Source organism: Ochotona princeps, chromosome 13 (genome assembly GCF_030435755.1).
Source record: "Ochotona princeps isolate mOchPri1 chromosome 13, mOchPri1.hap1, whole genome shotgun sequence".
NCBI classification, from domain to species: domain Eukaryota; kingdom Metazoa; phylum Chordata; class Mammalia; order Lagomorpha; family Ochotonidae; genus Ochotona; species Ochotona princeps.
In genome coordinates this window covers 25,770,934-25,783,214 of record NC_080844.1, presented here as the reverse complement: position 1 = coordinate 25,783,214, position 12,281 = coordinate 25,770,934, and the positions used below count along the sequence as shown (strand labels likewise).

General features: G+C 36.5%; 1 long non-coding RNA gene across 2 annotated transcripts in view; it reads right to left on the bottom strand.

Moving 5' to 3' along the window:
- LOC131481622 (uncharacterized) overlaps positions 1-12,281 on the bottom strand; it is a 340,971-nt gene that overhangs the window by 121,281 nt on the left and 207,409 nt on the right. Inside the window, exon 4 of one of the 2 annotated variants that reach the window (XR_009246454.1) lies at positions 7,022-7,110. The exons of the other annotated variant lie outside the window; for it this stretch is intronic. This is a non-coding gene — a long non-coding RNA (uncharacterized LOC131481622). Of the gene's footprint in view, positions 1-7,021; positions 7,111-12,281 lie in introns of those variants that run through there. 2 annotated transcript variants of the gene reach the window in all.

Genomic DNA, 12,281 nt, shown 5'->3' with positions numbered 1-12,281 from the left:
CACTATCAAGAGTGGGGACAACAGTCAGTTCCATTCACGAAGAGTAAGCAAGACAATCTATTTATTGCTTTTTCCCAAACAGTATGTTCGTTATTCTTCTTTTAGCTAAGTATGTAACACCCACAAAGTTATGTAACTATATATACTATATGTATAACATATGATTACATATATAACGTATACAGGTAGTTAGGTAATGTGGTAGGTAGTGTGGATGTGTGTGCATGTGATCAAAATACAGTTTGAAAGAACTTGAACTAAATGTTCATGCCTTAGAACATTATTGCTCTGTCAATGATATCATGTTAACTAGAATGCATGTGTAAAAGGAGATATGTATTTATGCAATAAGGTGGAGTAATCCACCATGGAGGGAGGGTTCTGAGAGGGGTGGGGAGAATCCCAGTACCTATGAAACTGTATCACATAATACAATGTAATCAATGAATAAAAAAAAAGAGATACGTATGCTTGCTCGCAATGAAGGAATCATGACTAGATATGAACTGTAATACTGCAATAATGTGGAGGAATCTAACATGGGGGGAAGGCATGAAGAGGGCGAGGGGGAATCCCAGAGCCTAAGAAACTGTGTCATAAAATGAAAAAATTAACAAATAAAAAGCCTTGATCTACAAAAAAGAGAGAGAGAGATGTATGCTACAAAGCCTTAGTAAGATACATGCTCTACAGGAGATAATAATAATAATAATAATAGTAATAATAATAGATCTATGAATATCCAGGCTTGGCACAACAAGAATATTTCCAGGGGTCCAATGATATGCATTATGTGGTGCATTCCCACCACAGTAAATGACAAAGTATAGGCTATCAAAACCTCCAGCATTATAAAGAAAGTCTAATATCTGGTAGGCCTTTATAGTTTATTCAGAGAACATATTCTACACTTAAGAATACTGTTTTCCACCATTACTGAAAGATATAGAAGACTTCCAGCATTTACTGGATGCCAGAGCAGGAGACAGATGTGTAACAAATCTAAAATGAAGGCAAACCACTTGCCTACCCCCTGGTAGGGGCATCAGAACTAGCTAGCTTTCTGGAGCCAGAAGTATCTGCGCTGAGAAAACATGTAATAGTGAGCACTATTAGGAAAGTGATAAAATAAATTGTGTGGGCTTGTATTTGTAGGAATGCAGAGAATCTATCTATTGCAGAGAATCCTGGCCTATTCCATGCAAGTGTTCCCTAGTCAAAATGTTGCATTAGGTTATGGGACACCAAACAGCCATGTGACAGAGGATTCTCAACCAAAGCTGGTTTGTCAGATGAACAGATAGTGGAATAAACCTCACAATTTGAAGGATTAACAGAAATGCATTGTAAGATGGAAGTGGTGCCAATGACATGAGGCATAAGCAAGCTGATAGGGACAAAAGGGCAGATGGTCAGACCCCCATGTCTCCTTTCACTGGTGTACCAAAACCATTTCCTCTGTTTACACACAAAGCCCCAGAGGTGAGGAAGATGGAGTATGGCATGTGACTGGTTGAGAAGAAGGAAAAAGGCCACAAAAGCTATATTATGATGCCATCTCCCTTCCTATTTTATAGTGTAAAAAAACTGTTTATCTTGGGATGCTGATATTATTAGGAGTTTGAATCACTGATTCTAATAACTACTGATTCAAAAACTACTCATACTAGTTTTTCCATTGTTCATTCAACACATAGTTACCGATCCCTGACATTCTATTGTTTTGAGTAGTAGGGGTACAATAATAAAACACAAAACATATTCCTTCAATATGCTTCAGTGGAGGGAAAAGGCACAAAATATTGCCAAGCAGAAGACAGAGAATACTAGAAGGTGACACATGCTATGAAGGAAAAATAAAGGGTAGATATTGGAGAAACATGAAATTCAGTTGCAAACAGAGTGAAGAAAATCAGAGAGGCCTAAATGAGAAGCTAAGTTTTGAGAAAGGATTGAAACAACTCCATGATTTGAGAAATCTCAGCACAGGGTACTATTTTGACGTAGTAGCATGCCTGCAATAATCAAAAAATAGCAAAAATGGCAGTATGGTTACAAAACAATGAACAAGAAAAATTGTAGGAAATGAATTTTTAAAAAGTGGGCTACCAGATTTCTTAAACTCAGAACCCACAGTCAGAACTTCTTATCTTTTCTAAGTAAGAAGAGGAACTGTGTAAGGCTTTAAGCCCAGATGTGATGTTTCATATGAATAACTGACTTAACTCTTGTGTTGAAGATAGGCTGTTGGAGAAATGAGAGAGGACGTCAGAAAGATATTGGCTTATACCAACTGGACAGTGACGCAAGTAATGAGAAATACTGTGAGGTTGGATTTTTTTTAAGTCACAAATGATGTGTAGATAGTTCATTTAGATGTAAAGTGGGAAAAATAGGCAATGAAAGAGTGATTTTAAGGTATTTTGTCTAGGGCATGGTACTATGGTCCACTGACTAAATCCTCACTTTTCATCTGCTGGAATCCCATATGGGTGCTAGTTTATGTCCCAGCTACTCCACTTCCCAACCAGCTCCCTGCATGTGACCTGGGAAAACAGTAGAGGACAACCCAAAACCTCAGGATTTTGCATCTGCATGAGAGACCCAGATGAAGCTCATGGCTCCTGGCCTCAGATGGGCTCAGATGGGCTCAGAGTCAGCTATTGTGGCCATTTAGGGAGTGAATCAGTGGACCAAAAATGTTTCTCTCTGCTCTACATCTGCCTTTCCAATAAAAAAAACAATGGCCTAAACAATGTGAATAGCATTTCCATGGTTTTTAAGATGGAGAGGAACATTTGAGAAGAAAGGTGATGAAATTTGTTTTTCTGCCTGCCAAAACTGAGATGCCTTTAGACACTCTCAAGTGGCAGTGTTGAGTATACTACGAATCTACAAGTAAGGAGTCCAAGGCTGAGGTCTGTTTGTATGCAGATAGTACTGGCAGACACAAGTCAGCTCAGCTCACTATGGGAGTAAAGGTGAATGGAAAAGCAAAGGAGCCAAAACAGTAAGTCTTGGCAACCTTTAGTATTGAGATTGGAAAATCAACAGAAGAAACTGAAAAGGAGTACCCAGTAAGGCAGAAAATCTAGAGATGAATAGTGTACTGGATGTCAGTTTTTCTAGAGAAATGAGGTGATAGTCACGTCAAATAACTGATAAATCAACCACAATAAGGATCAGTAATTCACCTTAGGATTTCTCAAAGTGAAGGTCACTGTTGACATTGATAACCATATCACTCATCAGTATCCAAATGAAGAATACATACACACATCTGTAACTCCCACCTCTCTCTCTCTCCCTCTCTCTCTCTCTCTCTTTCTCTCTCTGTATCACTTTATCACACACACACACAGTCCTCTCTTCTTTCCTCCCTCTCTCTTCCTCAATTTATGCCAATTAATAGTTTCAACTCAGAAATTTACTTTCTACCTTTCCTCCCACCTAGTTTTTAAATTTTTTCTTTCATTCTACCCTTGACCCCTTTCTATTTCCCTATCATTTTCTCTCTTCACTTTCTACTCAACCACTTCCATGTATCTAAAAACAAATGAAAAAAAAAATCGTGGTTCAGATCTTCTGAAAATATCTTTAAAAGAATGATTCCAAAGGAACAAGCACTATTAACCCCTCTACAATTACTCACAAGTTTCCTTTAAAAAACTGCCAATAATCAGTATTTACTTCTTATTATCTTTATTTATTCACAGGAAATGGCTTGTATGATAAAATTTAGTACCATTCCAACTTCTTTTTTTTCTGTAATCTAGTAATGGATTAGAGTTTTTTTTAAATTTGCTACTATGTTTTCATAGTATTTCTGTCCACATCCAATATATTTGCATTTGTATTTGTATTCAATAAATATTAATGATTTCCAGAATTCTTGGGGGTAAGAAACTTGTCTCCTCTTTCATGAGCCTGTGCCTTTCCCATGTGCCTTTCCAGTGCTCTGCAGAGGAATTTTCATGTAGTGCATATTAATAAATATTGGCAAAGACTAATGATATTTTTCCTACCTATAAATACGTTTAGTTCTAGATCACTGACCCACAACCTGCTGGAGATACAATGTGTGTACCAAACACTTCCTTTGTAAAGCAGAATAGTAGTATTAAAAATACCGCCACTGGAATACGTATTCAGCCTTCTTTCCCTCCTTCTTCTTCCCTCCCTCTCAAAATTTTGTTTATTAAAAAAAGTACACACATACATAATGTATCCAAACGAAAGTTTCAATCTCAAATGGAAAAGGATGTAAATGAAGTGGACTAGGTCAAAGCTTGCTAAAACAAAAACCTTATGACTAATCTTAAGTGGGAGTTGACAGCCAATTCAAAATAATTGTAACTGCAGGAACACAAAACTTGTGTTGCCAGGTTTGCTTAAGAGATGCTTTAAATTAAAAAGATATTCTAGTTTTAGCATGTTGGCTACTAATCTTTCTCAACTGGTGCTGTAGGAGGAACAACAGGAACAGAAATGTTCATCAGAGATTGAGCTACAAATTTGCAACCTCAGCCCAAAATGGACATAGCACTCTTGAGGAAAGCAGCTACTTCCATAGCTAACCTTGTATCAGTCCTATATTCTTCTTGCCACGTGTCTGAACCGCTACACAGGTTTTATGCCATTTCATATACAGTGATGACAGAATTATTGTAGTTTCTCCAAAAGATTTACAATAGGTTACATTAAGTGCAAAGCATAAATTATACCATTCAATGAAAGCTATGTTCTCATTTACATAGGCAGATATCAAGCATTTGCCTCAGTGAGAGAACCACTGACAGTCTTAGATGTCCCCCAATAAGAATTCTATGTACGTGTTCTACTGCCTCATAAATACTCAGCATTATGGATGGCTGCCCTATATTTAGTTTGCTCATGAGTTATTCATGAAAAGTGTTGCAGCCCATCTGTTAAATTTCACTCACTTTTCTTCAATTCCTCCAAAACAGTGATTACTTTTGGTATACCTAGGTATTCTTAGACATTGTTTCCTTCTTATTCCATTCATTTAGTTGAAATATTCCAAGGTGAGTAATATTCCGGCATCCTCAAAATGCCATCCCAAGCAACAGGGATGTGAGCACCCATGACCATGATCCCTCACCATCACTGTAAATTCAGTGGGACAAACTTGCTCCAAACTGGAACCAAGCATTCAAATGTAATGATTTATCTTTCTAATAAACTAAAGATATGTTTTTAAATCTCCTTGAAATGTATTTGTTGGCTTATGCCTGAAGGAAACAACTGTGAATAAACATATCCCTACAGAATTTGTTCCATTTCAGGCATAATATGGGTCTGCCACTTGGGTACAACATCAATACAGTGTAGCTTGGGGTTAAGCTATTGTCAGGGGAGAAGGTGTCTCACTCCCTGCCATTCACAGAAATAGTGCGTTATTAGGAAACATCCCACTCTGCTCTTCCATTTATTCCTAAAATAATCTTAATCCAGGGACAGAGACCAACCCACCCCTTTTATTAGCTTTTCAAGCACAGGTAAGCAAATAGGCAAAATGCAGAAAGCTTTAGGGACCATCCTTGGGCCTCTGGGAGGGCTGAAGCAGATCTCCAGGTTTCACTGAGCTTTCTAACGCTAGCTACCTACTGGCTCTAGCTGTCTTTCACACTTTCAGCATTTCACCCAATGTGATAGTGTCTGGTATTTCTGGTTGTCCTGTACTTTGGGGGAACAGAAAAGGATTTCAAGTCCCTCATATGTTATATGAAAAAAAATGAAGATCATAGTTACAGGAGAATAGAAGGAAGACGAGGATAAGAGCTCCATCATCACATTCCAGATTCTAGACAAGATTCAACAGCAAACAGAACATTCCAGCCTAAAGGCTTGTACTTTTCTCCTTTTTAAAAGGTTTATTTATTTCAAAGTCAGAGTTGCAGAGAAAAGGAGAGACAGAGAGGGAAAGAGATCTTTCATCTGCTGGTTCATCCACAGACAGGAGCTTCTTCCAGGTCTCTCCTGTGGGCGGCAGAGGACAAACCCTTTGGTAATCTGTTGCTTTTTACAAGTTTTTAGCAGGGAGCTGGATCAGATGTGATGCAGTCAGGGCACAAAGCCAGACACACAGGATATTAGCAGTGCAGGTAGTGGATTTATCTGCTGTGCCAAAACACGGGCCCGCTGAAGTTTTCCATATCCAGAAACTTGTCTACACTGCCTTACTGTTTCTCCATCATTCAATCTCCCCTCAAATGCTGCCTGCTCAAAGTGGACTTCTCTGACTACATTATGTAATGTCACTACCACTTTTTTACAAGTCACTTGATCACATCATTTTCCCTTGATACATCACTGAAATTACTTCAATATTTACTTCCTTTTGCTTTCAGTTCTTTTTCCCAAAACAAAATGCACCCATGAAACAAAAAGTAGGCATCTCTCATACATTCCTGCATTTCCAAAACATGAAATATTGAATAGCATACTGAAAATACTCAATATCTATTTAATAAGTAACTTAACAATGATGTTGTTTAATGCTTACTATAATAAAAAAAAATCACATACAGAAAGGTATTGCACAAGAAGCCTGAAGATCTATGGTTCTATCTGGTGTTTCCACTATGCAAAAATGACAACAGTTCAAAAAATCTTACTGATAGCAATATCTCAATGAGACCTACATGTCCTGTACATCACCACGTAGTGCTTCCCTTTGAACTGTGATCCGCAGCCAAATGGCTGTCTACCTAAATTAGTGTTCCTTAGTTAATGCCAAATGTCTTCTCACAGTGAACACTTCCACAGAACCCCATTCCTAACACTAGAGAAAATATACAGCTTTATAAAAATTTTGGACTGAAATATTCCTGCGAGGTAAGATTTTATTAATTCCAAATCTCAGAGTCTTCACCATACATGACTACACAACAGTTTCACCATTTCCTTCTCACATATTTCTAACAATCTTCACAACACGTTTACATAATCTCAAATTAACCCCAACTGTGGCTGACCACCTTGGCCATCTGGCGACAAATCACTGTTGTGTTTCTCTGCAGATCTCCTTTTGCCATCGAGAAATCATCTGACTCTCCACGACTGTGGATGCTCAAAACACCTATTAGCCTTCACGAAAACAGAAGTGAACAGAAGAGAATGGCAACATGAAGAACTTCCAAGATATAGCAGTTACAGCTCCTGGCAGAATCTACAAATGTCTTCTTCTGTGCTTACCTCTTCACCCTATTACTTCTTTTATTCTCCTGGCTGATTTTACTTCATTATTTTTTCCACCTTCTTAAAATAGATTAGGTCATTGATGTTAGACTTCTATCTTTTTCTATTAGATGTATTTCCATCTATACATTTTCCTGTAAGTACTAATATTAGCTCTATCCTCAAAAACTTGATGTCTTATATTTTCATTCACTTAAAATATTTGAAATTTTCTCTGTGGTTTATTCTTTATAAGCTAGTTCACCATGTGGTGTTTAGCTTCCAAGTACCAGATGAATTTTCAAATTTCTATATTTAATTTGATTTTAATCTATTTCATCACAGTAAGATTTCAATTCTTTTAAATCAGCTGACTTTTTTATATTACACAGAGAAGAGGTTATATTGATGAATGTTAGGGTTGCTTCTCTAAAGAATACATAAAGTTTTGCTGTTATTGGGTGACATGTTTCTTACATGTCTTGTACTTCAGACAGATAAAATGGGCTCATGGCATTGTCTTCCAAGTCACTCGTTTGTTTTTTTTGTTTGTTTGTTTGTTTGTTTGAATGAAAGCCACTCCAACTGAGATTAAATGAAGCCCCATTGTCACACATGCACAAATACACACATTCATCATTTAATTCCCACTGGTAGCTATCTGAGCAACTACCTGATTTATCCCCTCATCACTTGGACTCAATCGAGTATATATTAATTCTTCACATATAGCAGTGATGGGTGTGACTCTATCTCTTTGGGTCATAATTTTCATATTCCTTTTGTCATATCTAAAACAATTTATGTCATGTAAAGAATATGAGCTGATCAAGTTTGGTTGGGCCCCCTGCCAGTATTTTTGGCTGTTGCCAGAGGGAGATCACATCATTGGACAAATTCCTATTAGAAATCTCCAATAAGGATAAGGTTTCCTTCAGGCCCACCTGAGGAACATTTGTCCCTTCTAGGGCCCTACCACTATTATGAATATTGTTAGCAGAGTGGAACATTCTAGGAACTCAGTCTCTCTGAGATACTTTACAGTAAACTGCATAGATAAGTATTTTTGCTACAGTTATGTATTTTTTGCTTCTTCACGTACTCAGCAATTTTATATTATGTTCTGTGATTCTTTGAAAATACCATATTATATTTCCTAAAAACCTTGGGCTTTGTTTTTGCATGCAGTTACTTTTTTTAATATCACTTTAATCCTTTGAGTTTTATTGTCACGCTTTTTGATTGAGTTCAAACGAGTTTCATCTTTCGAGGCTTTATTGAATGTCCAATGTATTCATTCAGGTCTCCCCAATGGACACGATTAATGTGATCCCAAGTCCCATATAAATTCTGAGAAGTATTTGGCTTACAATCCCCATCCCAGTTCATCATACCCTATCCATTCAATTGCCTCAGAAATTGTTTTTTTGCAGTTTTATGAATGTTACAATTATGTGTGCCAAATAAGATTTGGCCATGTTCCTAGAGTTATTTCTCTGTAAGTCTCCAATCACAGTTACTGGTATTTCAGATTCTAGCCACCTCAGCTTCCTTAAACTCTAATTCCTACTGCTCTAACTGAAGAGGATTGTGAGATCATTTCAGATGTTTACTCCTTATACCATTGCTTTTAAATGACTCTATGCATAAAGCTAAGGCATCTACCCAGTTCACTTCCATTCCCTTCCCTTCTTTCAGAAACCACAGTTCTTCAATGGCTGTTTTATGACTGTGGGAACAACTATTTTACATATTGAATCTAGTTTTCTAGTTATTAAAATCAGATAATATAACAGAGGCCTTATATTCCTTCATGGGGCATCAGTTTTTCTTCCAATAGCATTGACATCAGGGAAATGCATTCATTGCATTTCCTGTAGATCCTAAAGAAATAATGCCTTAATATTGGTATCTCTTTGAGCCTGGACATTAGGAGAAAAGGCAAAGTCAATAAGGTTTGCAAAATCTAATTCATTCACATGGAGATGTGGCACTGCTATAGAGTAGTCAAGATTGAGCTTTAAATTTCCAAATGGGTTCTTTTCAGAATCACTGTAATAGCATCAGATGAAAGCAATGCCACCACACCTTCAAACATGTAATTCCAATTTGACCTCCACCCCAACTAATGGACAAGCACTCCTACCCATCATCCAAGTATGATCAACATTTGTCAGAGAAGAATCCACTTTAACTTGAAAATGTATTTTCCTAAGGGAAACATAGTAAGATTGGATGAACTACCAACTAAAATGGCAAAAGTATTTTTAATTATTCTGCAGAACTCTTCAGCTTTTAGGTCCACATTTTCTTGAATCTCAATTTTGAAATTTATTTAAAAAAATTTAAGGCTTATCAAAACGGTTTTTCAACACAGAGACTATGTATAACTTTGTGTCCACAAATCATGTAAAAAGAGAATAAGAGAAGTGCCTCAAGCTTTAAAGTAGACTTCTTTACACAACCTAAAAAAAGTCTTAGATTCACAAGAACTACTCTAAGCCCTAGGTTAAATGACACTTTTCCCTCTAAAAAGCAGTATTTTCAAAGTAAATGATACAAGAAGGAGTGTCCAATTAGTGAGATGAAGACACATAAAGATTTCTCCTGAACCCCGCAGGCTTTTACTTTCTTTCTCTTATTTGGTTCAGAGATACACGGATTACTTGAGTATAATTTTCCTGCCACATAATCAAGGTTGTGATTCAACTAAGGACAGAAGATATCAAGCAAATTTTCACACTTCCCGTTCTCATATACAAAATATTATTGCACGGACCTCGGGACCTTTTTGAAGATTAGGTGGCTATTTTGAAAAGGCAAAATGATATATCTTTTTTCTTTTAATGAGGTCCCTAATTCAGTTTTTTAGTTTGGAATTCATATATTCTCTGTATATATGTGTTCTAAGAACCATGTGAAAAATTACATCAGAAAAGCTTTTAAGATAAAAGGTCTTTGAAATTTTAAAGTCTTTGCTGATTTGGGATAGATATTTTTCCCTTCAAAAAATCCTCTGGTAGCAGAATAGCTACAGCCAAGCCTATATGTACAGATAAGAATAGGTTTAATAGGTGTTACTGTGATCCTAAAATCATCAAAAATTGTTATTATGTAGAGTTACCAGTTTCAGCCTTCCATGCCCAAGAGTTTCCCTCTTCACTAAGTAAAACAGAGATGCCAGCAGTGAGTACATCCTCCATCAGCTCTTTCTATTTTCTAATTGTAACCTGTTCTAGTGGCAATTAAGATTGGTTCTGGTGATTTCTGCATCCTTGTATCCACAGCCTATTGAATATCTTCTGAGTAGGGGTTTCATTTAGTGACTCATTTCTCCCTTTCCTGCTTTCAACAATCCCATTCACACTGCCTTTCAAGTAGATTTAAATAAACATGTTTAAATAAATAAAAATGCACCACAATGTGAAAAAATTCACTGAAAGTTTGAAAATGGTAAATTAAGCATATGAGAATATATTCAACATCATATGTCTTTAGGCAATTGCAAATTAAAACAATAAGACATCACTACACATTTACAAGAATGGCAAAAAATCCATACTACTATCAACAAAAAACGCTGAGGAGGATGAAATGATGAGAACTTTTCTTCACTGCTAAATATGAAAAATGGTACAGTCACTCTGGAATATACTTGGTGGTTTCTTACAAAGCTAAACATAGTTTTACTCTGGAAGCCAGCAATCATGGTCCTTTTTTTTTACCCAACTGAGTTGAACATTTACATTCACACAAAAACTAGCATGCAAATGTTTATTACAACTTTATTCATAATTGTGAAAACATAGACCTAGAGTTTTCTTCAGTAGGTGAATAGATAAACAAATTGTGGTACATGCAGACTATAGAATAATAATCTGTATTAAAAATTCATATAGGAGACTAAAGTGTATATCGCTCAGTGAACTAAACCAGTCTGAAAAGCCTATTTGATGATTCCAATAATATAATTTGCTGGAAAGACAAAACTCGACAAGAACTTATAAAACACATCAATGATCTCCAGGTGTTTGAGGATGGAAGACGAGGTAAAACAAGGAACACAAAGAATTTGTAGAGCATTGAAACTGCTCTGCAGGACAGTTTAAACAATGAATGCATGGCCCTATACCCATGGAGGTGTACAGCAAAACTAAAACCCTAATACAACCATCGACTTCATCTGATAATCATATATCAACATCTAGTTATCAATTATGAGTTTATCGCACTAATGTTAACAATAAAGAAAGCTTTTGGGTGGAAGATTACGGAGGAGGCATTCTACCTCCTGGTCAGTAATTTTTATAACCCTAAAACTGACATACACATGTATTTTTTTACATATTTTAATTTTATACACACACACACTCTTAATTGGACTTGTTTTCTTACATAAGTCTCTGTCAAATTCCAATTGATGAACTGTAGTAGGACATCACTGATTGTATCTGTAGGAAGATAATTGATGAAGTGAGGACATTCAGAAGCCTTGCCAGTGTTGAGTCATGGCCAGCTGTAACAGGTCAGGAACATTCTGGGAATACTAGGGGAGCAGCTGATATGAAAATGCACACATTAGAAACTAACTAATCCTCACGCTTAGATAACAGAACTAAGAGGGCGCTTCCTCTCCAAGGCTGGGATGCAGGAATTCCTATAGCCTCAAGCCAACTCCTTCTTTCTATTGATAAATAAATTCCTCAAACCTTCCTCCCTTTTTCCTATGTGACCTTCAGTCTTTAAAATATGATGCTATTAATAAACTTCAGCTATTGACCATCAGTCAGTAGTCCACATATATGATTATTGGCTCCGAGCACCAAGTCCAGTGAACAATAACCAAATAGTAACAGATTTCTGCCTGTAAGAGTGACTTTATGGCTATAGTATCACTGTTTTTCTTAGTAACGGGTTCAAGGCTTTTGATATATTCTAAATATCTAATAAGACGTTATCAATAAGTCTTTTGTGAATCAGCGAAGAGATTCCAGGAAGCTAAATTTTACAAATCCTATCTCTAATATTTATTGCTATAAATTGCTAATAAAGGCACTAAATCCATTTATTGTGACTTGTTT